Source organism: Arachis ipaensis, chromosome B5 (genome assembly GCF_059453495.1).
Source record: "Arachis ipaensis isolate K30076 ecotype BB chromosome B5, ASM5945349v1, whole genome shotgun sequence".
NCBI classification, from domain to species: Eukaryota; Viridiplantae; Streptophyta; class Magnoliopsida; order Fabales; family Fabaceae; genus Arachis; species Arachis ipaensis.
Window position 1 is genome coordinate 60418224 of NC_142440.1, and position 12781 is coordinate 60431004.

General features: G+C 39.9%; 1 non-coding gene across 1 annotated transcript; it reads right to left on the reverse strand.

The window, feature by feature from the left end:
* Window positions 1–225: 225 nt before the first annotated feature.
* Window positions 226–333, reverse strand: LOC148564363 (small nucleolar RNA R71). Its single transcript, XR_015885594.1, has one exon. It is a non-coding gene; the product is annotated as a small nucleolar RNA R71 (small nucleolar RNA).
* Window positions 334–12781: the final 12448 nt, after the last annotated feature.

Genomic DNA, 12781 nt, shown 5'->3' on the forward strand with positions numbered 1-12781 from the left:
CCATCTGAAGATCCCTTTCAGTTCTTAACTGAATTCTTGCAGATATGTGACACTGTTAAGACTAATGGAGTAGATCCTGAAGTCTACAGGCTCATACTTTTCCCGTTTGCTGTAAGAGATAGAGCTAGAATATGGTTAGACTCTCAACCTAAGGATAGCCTGAACTCTTGGGATAAGCTGGTCAAGGCTTTCTTAGCCAAGTTCTTTCCTCCTCAAAAGCTGAGTAAGCATAGAGTGGATGTTCAAACCTTCAGACAGAAAGAAGGTGAATCCCTCTATGAAGCTTGGGAGAGATACAAGGAACTGACCAAAAAGTGTCCTTCTGACATGCTTTCAGAATGGACCATCCTGGATATATTCTATGATGGTCTGTCTGAATTAGCTAAGATGTCATTGGATAATTTTGCAGGTGGATCCATTCACCTAAAGAAAATGCCTGCAGAAGCTCAAGAACTCATTAACATGGTTGCTAATAACCAGTTCATGTACACTTCTGAGAGGAATCCTGTGGGTAATGGGACGCCTCAGAAGAAAGGAGTTCTTGAAATTGATACTCTGAATGCCATATTGGCTCAGAATAAAATATTGACTCAGCGAGTCAATATGATTTCTTAGAGTCTGAATGGAATGCAAGCTGCATCCAATAGTACTCAAGAGGCATCTTCTGAAGAAGAAGCTTATGATCCTAAGAACCCTGCAATAGCAGAGGTGAATTACATGGGTGAACCATATGGAAACACCTATAATCCCTCATGAAAAAATCACCCAAATCTCTCATGGAAGGATCAACAAAAGCCTCAACAAGGCTTTAATAATGGTGGAAGAAACAGGTTTAGCAATAGCAAGCCTTTTCCATCATCCACTCAGCAACAGACAGAGAACTCTGAACAAAATACCTCTAATTTAGCAAACTTAGTCTCTGATCTATCTAAGGCCACTCTGAGTTTCATGAATAAAACAAGGTCCTCCATTAGAAATTTGGAGGCACAAGTGGGCCAGCTGAGTAAGAAGATCACTGAAACCCCTCCTAGTGCTCTCCCAAGCAATACAGAAGAAAATCCAAAAGGAGAGTGCAAGGCCATTGATATAACCATCATGGCCAAATCCAAGGAGGAAGGGGAGGACATGAATCCCTAGGAGGAAGACCTCTTGGGACGTCCAGTGATCAATAAAGAGTTTCCCTCTGAAGAACCAAAGGAATCTGAGACTCATCTAGAGACCATAGAGATTCTATTGAACCTCCTTATGCCATTCATGAGCTCTGATGAGTATTCCTCTTCTGAAGAGAATGAAGATGTTACTGAAGAGCAAGTTGCCAAGTTCCTTGGTGCAATCATGAAGCTGAATGCCAATTTATTTGGTAATAAAACTTGGGGAGATGAACCTCCCCTGTTCACCAATGAACTAAATGCATTGGATCAACTGAGATTGCCTCAGAAGAAACAGGATCCTGGAAAATTCCTAATACCTTGTACCATAGGCACCATAACCTTTGAGAAGGCTCTATGTGACCTTGGGTCAGGAATAAACCTCATGCCACTCTCTGTAATGGAGAAACTGGGAATCTTTGAGGTGTAAGCTGCCAGAATCTCATTAGAGATGGCAGACAACTCAAGAAAAGAGACTTATGGACAAGTAGAGGACGTGTTAGTAAAGGTTGAAGGCCTTTACATCCCTGCTGATTTCATAATCTTGGATACTGGGAAGGATGAGGATGAATCCATCATTCTTGGAAGACCCTTCCTAGCCACAGCAAGAACTGTGATTGATGTAGACAGAGGTGAACTAGTCCTTCAATTGAATAAGGACTCCCTTGTGTTTAAAACTCAAGGTCATCCTTCTGTAAACATGGAAAAGAGGCACAGTAAGCTTCTCTCAGTACAGAGTCAACTAAAGTTCCCACAGTCAAACTCTAAGTTTGGTGTTGGGAGGCCTCAGCCAAACTCTAAGTTTGGTGTTGAACTCCCATATCCAGCTATTGACATTAAAGAAGCGCTTGTTGGGAGGCAACCCAATTTTTATTTATATGATTTTATTTTTATTTTTATTGTTCTTTCATGTTTTATTAGGTTCATGATCATGTGGGGTCACAAAATAAATAGAAAAATCAAAAACAGAATAAAAAATAGCAGAAGAAAAATCACACCCTGGAGGAAGGGCTTACTGGCGTTTAAACGCCAGTAAGGAGCATCTGGCTGGTGTTCAATGCCAGAACAGAGTATGGATCTGGCGTTGAACGCCCAAAACAAGTAGCATCCTGGTGTTCAGACGCCAGGAATGCACACTGAGGAAAGCTGGCACTGAATGCCAGAAACATGCTGCATCTGGGCGCTGAACGCCCAGAACAAGCACCAATTCGGCGTTTAAACGCCAAAATTGCATGCAAAGGCATTTTACATGCCTAATTGGTGCAGGGATGTAATTCCTTGACATCTCAGGATCTGTAGACCCCACAGGATCATCTCAGCATCTGTGGACCCCACAGGATCCCCACCTACCTCAACTCATACTCTCCCCTCTTCTCATTCATCCTCTCTTCCCAATAAACACCCTTCCCCAAAACCCTTCACCAATCACCTCAATCTCTCTCTTCCCTATTACCTATTCACCACTCACATCCACCCACTCTTCCCCATAAACCTACCTCATACACCCCACCTACCTTCAAAATTCAAAATCACTTTCCCACCCAAACCCCCCTAAATGGCCGAACCTAACCCCTCTCCCTCCCTTATATAAACCCCTCCATTCTTCTTCATTTTCACACAACAAAACCTTCTCTTCCTCTTCTTGGCTGAAACACAAACCTCTCTCCCTCTCCTCCATTTCTTCTTCTTCTTCATCTCTTCTTTCTTTTCTTGCTCGAGGGCAAGCAATATTCTAAGTTTGGTGTGGTAAAAGCATAAGCTTTTTGTTTTTCCATTACCATTGATGGCACCTAAGACCGGAGAATCCTCTAGAAAAGGGAAAGGGAAGACAAAAGCTTCCACCTCCAAGTCATGGGAGATAGAAAGATTCATCTCCAAAGCCCATTAAGACCACTTCTATGATGTTGTGGCCAAGAAGAAGGTGATCTCCGAAGTCCCTTTCAAACTCAAGAAAAATGAGTATCCAGAGATCCGACATGAGATCCAAAGAAGAGGTTAGGAAGTTCTAACAAACCCCATCCAACAAGTCGGAATTCTAATGGTTCAAGAGTTCTATGCTAATGCATGGATCACTAGGAACCATGATCAAAGTAAGAACCCAAACCCAAAGAATTATCTTACCATGGTTCGGGGGAAATACTTAGATTTTAGTCCGGAAAATGTGATGTTGGCGTTCAACTTGCCAATGATGGAAGAGAACGCACGCCCCTACACAAGAAGAGTCAACTTTGATCAAAGGTTGGACCAAGTCCTCATAGACATATGTGTGGAAGGAGCTCAATGGAAGATTGACTCAAAAGGCAAACTGGTTCAACTGAGAATACTGGACCTTAAGCCTGTAGCTAGAGGATGGTTGGAGTTCATTCAACGCTTAATCATTCCCACTAGCAACCGGTCTGAAGTTACTATAGACCGGGCCATCATGATCCATAGCATCATGATTGGAGAAGAGGTGGAGGTTCATGAGATTATACCTCAAGAACTCTACAAGGTGGCTGACAAGTCCTCCACTATGGCAAGGTTAGCTTTTCCTCACCTCATTTGCCATCTATGCAACTCGGCTGGGATTGACATAGAGGGAGATATCCTCATTGAAGAGGACAAACCCATCATTAAGAAAAGGATGGAGCAAACAAGAGAGCCTATTCATGGATCTCAAGAGACGCATGAAGAAGCTCATCACCAAGAAATTCCTGAGATGCCTCAAGGGATGCACTTTCTTCCACAGAACTTTTGGGAGCAAATCAACACCTCCCTAGAAGAGCTCAAGGACATCATTGGTACCTCAAGAAGAAAACGCCACCATCACTAAGGTGGACTCATTCCTTGTTCTCAAATTTTCTGTTTTTCATTTTCTTTATGTTAAGTGCTTATCTATATTAGTGTCTTATTACATGATCATTAGTATTTAGTAACCTTGTCTTAAAGTTATGAATGTCCTATGAATCCATCACCTCTCTTAAATGAAAAATGTTTTTAATTCAAAAGAACAAGAAGTACATGAGTTTCGAATTTATCCTTGAACTTAGTTTAATTACATTGATGTGGTGACAATACTTTTTGTTTTCTGAATGAATGCTTGAACAGTGCATATGTCTTTTGAAGTTGTTGTTTATGAATGTTAAATATGTTGGCTCTTGAAAGAATGATGACAAGGAGACATGTTATTTGATAATCTGAAAAATCATGAAAATGATTCTTGAAGCAAGAAAAAGCAGTGAATACAAAGCTTGCTGAAAAAAATGGCGAAAAAAAATAGAAAGAGAAAAAGCAAGCAGAAAAAGCCAAAAGCTCTTAAAACCAAAAGGCAAGAGCAAAAAGCCAGTAGCCCTTAAAACCAAAAGGCAAGGGTAAATAAAAAGGATCCAAGGCTTTGAGCATCAGTGGATAGGAGGGCCTAAAGGAATAAAATCCTGGCCTAAGCGGCTAAACCAAGCTGTCCCTAACCATGTGCTTGTGGCGTGAAGGTGTCAAGTGAAAACTTGAGACTGAGCGGTTAAAGTCAAGGTCCAAAGAAAAAAACAAGAGTGTGCTTAAGAACCCTGGACACCTCTAATTGGGGAGTTTAGCAAAGCTGAGTCACAATCTGAAAAGGTTCACCCAATTATGTGTCTGTGGCATTTATGTATCCGGTGGTAATACTGGAAAACAAAGTGCTTAAGGCCACGGCCAAGACTCATAAAGTAGATGTGTTCAAGAATCAACATACTGAACTAGGAGAATCAATAACACTATCAGAACTCTGAGTTCCTATAGATGCCAATCATTCTGAACTTCAATGGATAAAGTGAGATGCCAAAACTATTCAAGAGGCAAAAAGCTACAAGTCCCGCTCATCTGATTGGAGCTATGTTTCATTGATATTTTGGAATTTATAGTATATTCTCTTCTTTTTATCCTATTTGATTTTTAGTTGCTTGGGGACAAGCAACAATTTAAGTTTGGTGTTGTGATGAGCGGATAATTTATACGCTTTTTGGCATTGTTTTTAGTATGTTTTTAGTAGGATCTAGTTACTTTTAGGGATGTTTTTATTAGTTTTTATGTTAAATTCACATTTCTGGACTTTACTATGAGTTTGTGTGTTTTTCTATGATTTCAGGTATTTTCCGGCTGAAATTGAGGGACTTGAGCAAAAATCAGATTCAGAGGTTGAAGAAGGACTCAAAATTGGTTTTTTTGTGTTTTGCTGTTGGATTCTGACCTCCCTGCACTCAAAGTGGATTTTCTGGAGCTACAAAACTCAAAATGACGCGCTTTTAATTGCGTTAGAAAGTAGACATCCAGGGCTTTCCAGCAATGTATAATAGTCAATAATTTGGCCGATTTTAGACGACGCAAAAGGGCGTTGAACGCCAGTTCTACGCTGCAGTCTGGAGTTAAACGCCAGAAACACGTCACGAACCAGAGTTGAACGCCAAAAACACATTACAACTTGGCGTTCAACTCCAAAAGAAGCCTCAATACGTGTAAACTTCAAGCTCAGCCCAAGCACACACCAAGTGGGCCTCGGAAGTGGATTTATGCATCAATTACTTACTTCTGTAAACCCTAGTAACTAGTTTAGTATAAATAGGACTTTTTACTATTGTATAAAGATATTTGGAACATCTTCGGATCACCTTTGATCAGTTTTATGCTATCTTAGACTTTCATGGGGGCTGGCCATTCGGCCATGCCTGGACCATTATCACTTATGTATTTTCAAACGGTAGAGTTTTTGCACTCCATAGATTAAGGTGTGGAGCTCTACTGTTCCTCATGATTTAATGCAAAGTACTACTATTTTCTATTCAATTCAACTTATTCCGCTTCTAAGATATCCATTCGCACCCAAGAACATGATGAATGTGATTATTATGTGACGCTCATCATCATTCTCACTTATGAACGCGTGCCTAACAAACACTTCCGTTCTACATGCAACCAAGCTAGAATGAGTATCTCTTAAATATCTAATACAGCGGACCGAGTCCGAGTTATTAGTATCTTCGTGGTATAAGTTAGAACCCATGGATGGCCATTCCTGAGATCTGAAAAGTCTAAACCTTGTCTGTGATATTCCGAGTAGGATCTGGGAAGGGATGGCTGTGACGAACTTCAAACTCGCGAGTGCTGGGCGTAGTGACAGACGCAAAAGGATAGTAAATCCTATTCCAGTATGATCGAGAACCTCCAGATGATTAGCCATGCCGTGACAGAGCATTTGAACCATTTTCACAGAGAGGATGGGATGTAGCCATTGACAATGGTGATGCCCTTACAGAAAGCTTGCCATGGAAGGAGTAAGACTGATTGGATGAAGACAGCAGGAAAGCAGAGATTCAGAGGAATGAAAGCATCTCTATACGCTTGTCTAAAATTCTCACCAATGAATTACATAAGTATTTCTATCTTTATTTTCTGTTTATTTATTATTATTATTCGAAAACTCCATAACCATTTGATATCCGCCTGACTGAGATTAACAAGATGACCATAGCTTGCTTCATACCAACAATCTCCGTGGGATCGACCCTTACTCACGTAAGGTTTTATTACTTGGACGACCCAGTGCACTTGCTGGTTAGTTGTGCAAAGTTGTGAAGTTATGTTTGGACAATGGTATTGTGCACCAGTTATTGGCGCCATTGCCAGGGAGAGAACGAACAACAAATTTTACAACCTCAAAGTAGCAATTTCGCATATCATTCATCATTGTCCAATGAAAGACTCACTCTGAACCCATGTAGAATGAGATAACCTTGTGCCGGTTCAATGCATTCATAAGGACGAAGAACAAAGATACATCTTAGATTAGAGAATTAAACACGAATTGAGATAGAACGGTAGTACTTTATTATTCCATAAAACTCAGCAGAGCTCCTCCCTTCAACCTAGGAGGTTTAGAAACTCATATTGATAGAAAATACAATATGGAATTCAAAAATATGCTGGAGGTCTTTGTTTAGAAGGTAATATCCTCCTTTAAATACTAAACCAATGACTAAGAATTACATAAGAAGGGTAAAACAGTCTTTTAGCGCAAAAATCCACTTCTGAGGCCCACTTGGTGAGTGTTTGAGCTGAGCCTTGAGTATCTCCACGAGATAGGGTGGCTCCTTGCCGTTGAACACCTGCTTGGGGGTCCTATTTGGGTGTTGGAATGCTGGCTACTCCTTTGTGGGCGTTAGACGCCAGAATAGGGCAGATGGATGGTGTTGAACGCCAGTTTTGGGCCATCAATTATGAAGTAAAGTATGGACTATTATCCATAGCCATTGAAAACGCTCAATTTGGACTTCTGTAGCTCTAGAAAAGTTCTTTTGAGTGCAAGGATGTCAGATCCTGACAGCATCTACAGTGCTTTCTTTGCCTCTGAATCAGACTTTTGCTCCAACTCCTCAATTTCAGCCAGAAAATACCTGAAATTACATAAAAATATACAAACTCAAAGTTGAATCCAAAAATGTGTATTTTACATTAAAACCTATGAAAAATTAATAAAACTTAAACAAAAAAACATACTGAAAACTATATGAAAATGATGGCAAAAAGTGTATAAAATATCCGCTCATCAAGCATCTCTTAAAGAGATATGGTTCATCCCACAAGTAGTATCTAGTATCATGAATGAGCTTTCGGGCTTGCTACCTACTGTATTCCTTGGGGATGAATCTTATAGCCTTGTAATTTGTAATGTCTGCAAACCAAAGTGTTGTCCGGATAGCAAAGAGTTGCTCATCTGAAAAGGTTTCAGACACCTCAGTAGACGGAGGAGATGTCGCTTCTACTGGTTCAATTCGAGACAAGTGGTTAGCTACTAGATTTTCTGACCCTTTTCTATCTCTAATTTCTATATTAAACTCTTGCAGGAGTAATACCCATCTTATCAGCCTGGGTTTAGAATCCTGCTTGGTGAGTAGATATTTGAGAGCAGCATGGTCAATGTAGATAATGACCTTAGATCCTATTAGATAGGATCTGAACTTGTCAATGTCATAGACCACTGTAAGTAATTTCTTTTCTGTGGTAGTGTAGTTCTTCTGCGTGTCATTTAGAACACGAGTAGCATAATAAATGACATGCAGAAGCTTGTCATGTCTCTGTCCCAGAACTGCGCTAATGGCATGGTCATTGGCGTCACACATTAGTTTGAATGGTAAGTCCCAGTTGGGTGCAGAGATAACAAGCACAGTGATAAGCTTAGCTTTCAGGGTCTCAAAGGCCTGCAGACACTCTTGGTCAAAGACAAATGGAGTGTTGGTAGCTAGTAAGTTACACAGGGATTTTGCGATTTTAGAAAAATCCTTTATAAACCTCCTGTAGAATCCTGCATGTCCCAAGAAACTTTTGATTCCTTTGACATTAGTGGGTGGTGGTAATCGCTCAATTACCTCCACCTTAGCTTGATCCACTTCTATTCCCTTGTTCGAAATCCGATGCCCAAGAACAATCCATTCAGTCACCATGAAGTGGCATTTTTCCCATTTAAAACTAGGTTTGTCTCTTGGTATCATTTGAGAACTAGGGCCAGATAGTCAAGGAAGAAGTTAAATGAGTCTCCAAAGATGGAGAAGTCATCCATGAATACTTCAAGGAACTTCTCCACCATATCCGAGAAGATGGAGAGCATACATCTCTGAAAGGTGACAGGTGCATTGCACAGGCCAAATGGCATCTGCCTATAAGCAAACACGCCATATGGGCATGTAAATGCTATCTTTTCTTGGTCCTGAGGATCTACTGAAATTTGATTATAGCCTGAATAGCCATCCAAAAAGCAGTAGAATGCATGACCTGCTAGTCTCTCCAGCATTTGGTATATAAATGGTAAAGGAAAATTATCCTTTCTGGTGGCGTTATTGAGCCTCCTGTAGTCAATGCACATACGCCACCCTGTAACTGTCCTTGTAGGAATCAGTTCATTCTTTTTCATTATGAACCACTGTCATGCCTCCCTTCTTGGGAATAACTTGGACAGGGCTCACCCAGGGGCTGTCAGAGATAGGATAAATAATCCTAGCCTCCCATAATTTTGTGACTTCCTTTTGCACCACTTCTTTCATGGATGGATTCAGTCGCCTTTGTGGTTGTACCACTGGTTTGGCATCATCTTCCAGCAGGATCTTGTGCATACATCGGGTTAGGCTAATGCCCTTAAGGTCACTTATTGTCCACCCTAGAGCTGTCTTGTGTGTCTTTAGCACTTGGATTAGTGCTTTTTCTTTCTGTGGTTCTAAGGCAGAGCTTATAATCACAGGATAGGTATCCCCATCTCCAAGAAATGCATATTTCAAAGAGGATGGTAATGGCTTGAGCTCGAGTTTAGGAGGCTTGTCCTCTTCCTTAGGAGTTTTAAGAGGCTCCTTTATTTCCTCCAGCTCCTCTAAATCAGGCTGAGCATCATAAAAGATGTCGTTCAGCTATTCTTCGAGTCTCTCAGCTATATTCACTTCTTCCACCAGGGAATCAATGATATCAATACTCATGCACTCCTCTGAAGTGTCTGGATGCTGCATGGCTTTGACAGCATTTAGTACGAACTCATTTTATCCTTATGGACTCTTAGGGTTACTTCTCCTTTCTGAACAGCAACGAGAGTCCGTCTTGTAGCTAGGAAAGGTCTTCCTAGAATGAGGGTTGCACCATTGTGCTCATCCATCTCTAGTACCACAAAATCTGTGAGGAAATCAAAGGGTCCAACCCTAACAATCATGTCCTCAATCACGCCGGATGGAAGCTTAACAGAACCATCAGCAAGTTAAAGACATATGTGGGTTGGTTTAACTTCGTGAGTTAAATAGAGTCTCTTTATTAATGATGCAGGTATTAAGTTAATACTTGCTCCGAGATCACATGGGGCTGTCTTTGTACAAGCATCTTCTAAGGTGCAGGGTATCATAAAGCTCCCAGGATCCTTGAGTTTCTCTGGTAAGCACTTTTGGATTACTGCACTGCATTCTTCAGTGAAGAGAACTGTTTTTGTCTCTCCCCAATCCTTCTTATGACTTAAGATGTCTTGCATGAACTTAGCATAAGTAGGTTGATAAACCACTATTTTATGGTTTATCTTGTGCTCATTTGAGTGGTTTTTATCAAGTCCTTACCCACTTATTCATATGATTCGCATGGTTTTATGTTTTCCTTCCTGATTTTGTGCTATGATTGAAAACATGCTTCTTTGGGCTTTAAATTTGCTATGTTTAATCCTCTCTTATTACCATTCGATACCTTGATATGTGTGTTAAGTGATTTCAGAGATTACAGGGCAGGAATGACTCAGAAGATGGAAAGGAAGCATCCAAAAGTGGAAGGAATAAAAGAAATTGAAGGAACTGCAAAGCTGTCCAGCCTGACCCTCTCGCACTAAAACGGTTATAACTTGAGCTACAGAGATCCAAATGAGGCGGTTCCAGTTGCGTTGGAAAGTTATCATCCGTGGCTTCGATTTGATATATAATTTACCATAGTGGCCATACAGCTAGGCGATGCAAACGCGTGCTCTACACGGACACGTTGCAGTGACAAAAATCAGCGTGGCAGATTTCGCCCCCAGCAATTTTTGGGCTGTTTCTGGCCCAGTTTTCGGCCCAAAAACACATATTAGAAGCTATAAAGTGAGGGAATCCATTCATTCAACAATTAAGCTTTAATATACACAATTTTAGGATTAGATGTAGATTTTAGAGAGAGAGGTTCTCTCCTCTCTCTCTTAGGTTAGGATTTAGGATTTCTTCTTCTCAATTTCCAGGTTCAATGTCCCTTCTATTTATTTTCTCAATTTAGTTTATGAACTCTTTATGTTTATATTGATTTTCTATTTAATACAATTTGAGGTATTTCAGATTTGATTTTGCTTTATTTTATTTATGAATGCTTTTAATTTAATTTAAGATATTTTCCTCTTTTTGCTTTGGTTAAGTAATTGGAGACATTTGAGTTATCAAACTCCTTGTGATTGATAATTGTTATCTTACTAGTTGATTTGTATTCCAATAATTCTAGTCTTTTCTTAGGAATTAACTAGGATCTGAGGAATCGAATTAATTTATCCACTTGACTTTCCTTCATAGTTAGAGGTTAACAAAGTCAGAGCAAAATCTAATTCTTATCACAATTGATAAGGATAACTAGGATAGGATGTCCAGTTCTTATACCTTGCCAAGAGTTATTATTATTATTAATTTACTTTATTACTAATTTATTCTCCTTGTTCCCTATTTCAAAAACCCAAAAATATATCTTTTTACATAACCAATAATAAATCATACCTCCCTGCAATTCCTTGAGAAGACGACCCGAGGTTTAAATACTTCGGTTATTATTTTTATTGGGTTTTGTTACTTGTTACAACCAAACTTTTGTAAGAAAGGAATTCTTGTCGGTCTAGAAGCTATACTTACAACCCGAATTTATTGTGAAAATTCTAGATCGCGTGAGAGTTTCGTTCTTCAAAGGTATCTGCTCAAGAGCCTCTGCAAAAGGGAACTTGATCTCAAGTGTCTTGAGATAATTCACAAAGCGGGCAAACTATTTATCCTTTTCTTCTTGTCAGAGCTTCTAAGGATATGGCATCTTGGCCCTGTATTCATCAACTTTAGTTGATGTTGGTTAAATGCCTATAGAAATTGAAGGAGGGTCAGTGGCTTGCTTAGGAAGGGTCTTATCAGCACTTGCATTTATCTGATCATCCCTGGTAGGGCGGTCAACGCCCTTACTTTCTTTTAGGCGTTTAACGCCAAGGGTGGGTATCCCTTCTTGGCGTTGAATCCGAAGAGTGCTGCCACCCTTTGGACGTTAAACGCCAGGAGTGAGCACCCTGATAAACCTTGATTTTTTGGTTTATCTTGTGCTTATTTTGGGGGATTTTATCACCTTTTCTCACATTTATTCAATGAAATAGCATGGTTTTTCAATTCTCCCTTGATTTGTACTTAAATGTGAAAACATTATTTTTAGGCCCTAAAATTAGTGATTTTAATTCACTTTAATTCCATTCGATGCCTTGATATGTTTGTTGAGTGATTTCAGGTTCATAAGGCAAGTATTGGATGGAAGAAGTGAGGAGAAAAGCATGCAAAGTGGGAGAACTCATGAAGAAATGAAGGAACCGTAAAGCTGTCAAGCCTGACCTCTTTGCACTCAATCGACCATAACTTGAACTACAGAGAACCAAATGAGGCAGTTCTAGTTGCGTTAGAAAGCTAACATCCGGGGATTCGAAATGATATAACATTTGCCATAGTTTCCTGACGTATAGGGATGCGCACATGCACTGTACACGCATGCAACGATGGAGCAGCGTGGGTCCACTTTTTGCACTTCGTTGGGGGCAATTTCTAGCTCATTTTGGGCCCAATCCAACTCATTTTTGATGTTATTGAACCCAATGATTGAGGGGAAAATGAACCAAGTAGTCATAGTTTAGTTTTCATCGTGTTTTAGGGTAGAATTCTAGAGAGAGAATCTCTCTCTTCTCTCTAGAATTTAGGGTAGTTTAGTTCAATTTCTCTTGGATCCAACTTTTGATTCTTGTTTTAATTTAGCTTTTCCTCTTAATTTCTTGTTATTACATCTTTGTTCTTCTAGTTTTACTAGTCATTTTCTTATTTTGCTCTCTTTAATGTTAATGAACCATTGTTGGATCTTAA